Source organism: Arvicola amphibius, chromosome 18, assembly GCF_903992535.2.
Source record: "Arvicola amphibius chromosome 18, mArvAmp1.2, whole genome shotgun sequence".
In the NCBI taxonomy this organism is placed as follows: domain Eukaryota; kingdom Metazoa; phylum Chordata; class Mammalia; order Rodentia; family Cricetidae; genus Arvicola; species Arvicola amphibius.
The window spans coordinates 18,900,549-18,904,658 of NC_052064.1; positions in this window are offsets into that span (position 1 = coordinate 18,900,549).

The following is a 4,110-nucleotide window of genomic DNA, read 5'->3' on the forward strand; positions in this document are numbered from 1 at the left end:
TTTCATTTTTTACTTTTTTGGTTTATGTGCACCCTAGGCAATTTTAGGGACAAACTTATGTTCGATATCTATCTGAAATTCAAATCCAAGTAGCTATCTTATAGTTTTATTTGTTAAATATAGCAATCCTACTAAGTTATGTGTGCAAACATGGTATTTGTTCAGTTTCAAAATATTAAGCTCTCAAGAGAAGATTTATTTTCTAAGAGGATCTCACAAACATATATATTTATTCAAATTATGGCACTACAGACTGAGATACTGTCAGGCAAGATTCCTGCATGTATTTAAACATGAAGTCTCTCTTCTTTAATAACTGAAAATCACAGTGCAGTGGATAAAAATAAATATGTCACCAGCAATAGAAATTATCCAGAGTAGCGCAGTTCAAATCAGGCAGCAGATTTAGGAGAATCACGGTATGCTGTCTGTCCTTTTATGTTTGGGGAAATCTGCATTTGTGTAGAATCTGGAAACATGTCTCTGGTAGACAGAGATTTTTGTTGTATTAATCATGAGTTACACAGTGAACTAGAAAAAAAGGATAAAGTAATTTTTAAGTAGAGAAAATGTTGGGTTTTTTTTTGGAAAAAAAGGCATGACAAATGGAACAGCTGAGGGACAAACAGCATTTTTACAAACCTGTGATTTAAAGACTTTCAAAGCCGACTGAGCCTGTGCCTCCCAAGTAATTCGCTGTTGCAGAAATAGCTCATTTGGTCAGGCCCACAAACTAGGGTCTAACATACCCCCTTCGTTTGTTGACAAGCCAAACTCATAAAAACATGAAGAGTCATATCAGGCTGTCGATGGGCTCATGGCCACAAACTCTCCATTAGTAATTGGTGTGGGGCCAGGACTGCAGCAGACAGTGGAAATTTTCTTGAGCCAAAGGACACGATAAAGCCAAAAAGGGACACAACTCTTTGTCCCGAGCTGTGTGACTGGAAAACTGTAGGTTTCCAAGCCCAGCGAGCAAGGAAGGGCCCTTTTCCCCGAAGTGTTAATTTAGCTGTCTCATTGGTGGCTCCGCAAGCATCTATTTGAAGAAGATAAGATTCTGGTTCATTTCCCCATCATCAGTGACAAGTCAGATTACAGAAGGCTCAACCAGTAACACATCTGTCATGGATCGTGACTCTCATTGGCTAGAACCTTGATGGGCTTTCTATTTGAGAATAATACAGTGAATGAATAACACAGTGAGCTCCTTCTGTTAAGAGTTCTTAGAAGGTGTTCTGTCTTCCTTTCTGGAAAGGTGAGGGGCAGAGGTGACTTCCCTTAAAATCTCAAAACAGAGATTTTCCTCAGAGAGCCCTGCTTCCCTTTGAAGAGGAAATGCACTCAGCTGATGGAGGCAGCGCTCTGCCTTCATCCTCGGCCCCTTTATTGTCTCCCAGGCTCCCATTCAACCATTTGCTTCCTCATGTTCTTCTTCCCAAGATTTCCTTAGATCGAACTCTTTCCTCCCCACATCTCCCTTTCCTCTCCTCAGAACCTTGCATCTTATCTCATCAGGAACTTTTCCATCTGCCTTCTTGATGTTCTCCTCGATGGCTCCTCCCACTCTTGGGTATAAGACACAGCTATTAAACTTACATTCTAAAGGGCAGATTGCATTATTAGATGCATTTAATCCTCGCTGGGCTCAAATTCCTTTTCCCTTACTTAAAAGCCCCTTCTTTAAGAATATTTTATTTATTTAATTTTTTTGAGAAATTTATAAGTCTTTATATTTTATTTTGTTTTTGTGAGACAGGATTTCTCTGTAGCTTTGGAGCCTATTCTGGAACTAGGCTGGCCTCAAACTCACGGAGATCCACCTGCATCTGCCTCCTGAGTGCTGGGATTAAAGGCGTGCACCACCACCGCCAGGCTTTATACAGTCTCTTAGTTGTTAGATTGGTAGAAAATGGACCAGGACACAAGCCTTCTAAAAATGGCCAACACTGACCATATGGACCAGATGACCATAATTGGTCAATGGACCATGACTGCTCATTACCGTTTCTGTTTGCTTGTTTGCCCTCTGCAATGGGGTCTCTTTATGTATCCCTGGCTGTCCTGGAACTCACCAGGTAGAACAGGCTGGGCCTGGACTCAGAGGTCATCCCGCTTCTCCCTCCTGAGTGCTGGGATTTAAAGTCTGTGCCAGAACACCTGGCTCATTACATTTTTTTTTCTTAAATGATGGCTTAGCAGAGACTAATGTAGGAAGATCCCTTCTTAGAAGGCTATTAACTCTCTCACCTGCCTTCCAACCACATACCGTCTTTCTCTGATCCAGGACAAACGTGTCAGCAGCATGCCTAGCAGATACTCTGGCCTACCCTAGTGTCTGATGCACAGTTCTTGAGAGCAAGATGCCCAAACTGGGAGCGGGAAGCTGAGCTGGCAAGGAGATATGGTAGGCTTTGTCTAGGGTTTCCCTGAGCTCAGTTACTCAGCACTGCAGGGAAAGACAGGAGTGACAGTACCTTCCCAAGCCCTCAGAGGAAATGGAGGCAATCAGGATTCCAAAGTGGAGTGTGTGGGAAGAAGCCGGAGAGAGGAGGCTGCCGGGGCATTAGGTAAGGGTGGTGTTCAGACGCTGATGGTATAGGCACTATTGCTAATGTGAGTGAGGCTGAGCATCTCTGGGGTAGCCCGCTATGCTGGATGCTGTCTTCTGCCCCTAGATAGGTCACCAGAACAGATTGCATCTTTACTTTATTGCAGTCAGTGCTTTACCCAGAGCAGGTCCAGAGTCCACATATTCTTGTGAAATGAAAGCAAGACCTTAAGTCACTTTCCCGCAAAGAATTCTGGGCATTATTTTAAAACATGGCCTAATGGACAAACAGATGACTCACCTAGTCTTTGAAGTGCAGAATGGAATATAAAAGGACCCCTGAAATCCTGTGCTGCAGAGACTAGGGGGAGGGAAAAAAAACTGCAATGGATCTTTATGAGCTTCGCCAGGGAACCGAGCTTCATAATATCTTTTATGCAGCATTTTTAATGCTAAATTAACCGCTTCATGAGCTGCAGCCGAAGCTCTTAAACTCAGGCAGGAAGACCCCGTTTCTCTGGGTAGGCTGGTCCCTAAGGGCCAGGGCTCCACTCAGCGTGTTGAACCCCAGTGCGGGAGAAGAGATGTTTGGCTAATGTTTTGCCCGGCTCAGGGTTGTGAAAGGAAAGTCTCCCCGGGAAAGAGATGACGATCAAGTCATCTTGAGACCTGACGGTGTGTCAGGTACTCCAGCATCTTGGGCTATCTATCACTGGGAACTGTCCTCCGGAGATCGCTTTCCTTCGGCTTCTGAGACCTGTTCTCACCTGCAGGCCACCTGCCCTGCATCTGCCTCACACCCACTCTGTATCGCCAGGTAAGGATGTCATTTATCTCCTCCAGTTTGAGAGAACAGAGAGTCCCAAATCCCTGGGGTGGTGACCTTGAGTGGTGTTTCCCGAACGTTCTCAAGCACTGGGTTTAAGAGTAAGCTTCAAGGAGTCTTCAGGCCCTCAGTATGTTTGCCTGGTCTCACTGCCCAGTGTGCACATATCTGTTCATGTGTGTATATGTGTACATGTATGACTGCATGCGGTGTGTGTGTATAGACATACGATGCAGGTGTCTCAAGGACCCTGAAGTTGAGAAGAGAATAGCATTCAAAGTTAATCAAGTGCCACTCCCTGCAATAATTAAAGATGTTACACATTACATTACGTCTCTATAACTATTTAAATAATTTAAAAATGATATTTTATCTTACTTAAAGCTCTGAGGCTTAAAGAAGAAGAGAGAAGGAAGAACAAGCCAAGGAGGGCAGATGGCCCGGAAGTGAGAAGAGTGGTAGACAAGTGGGAAAGGAAGGAGGGAAGGACACAGAAGGGAAGGAGAGAAACCGAGTTTAAGGGGATGGCAGGGAGGGGATTTCAGGTTTGCTTGTTTGTGTGCGTGTTTTGGTTTTCCGAGATGAGGTCTTACTAGAGAACCCAGACTGGTCTTGAGTGTTGATCCTCCTATATCTCTGCCTCCATGATGCCTGGATTCCCATCTGAAGACAGGATGATTGAGATGCAGATTTGAAGAACCAGTTTCCCGCATGAGGGATGAATCCCTTCTCA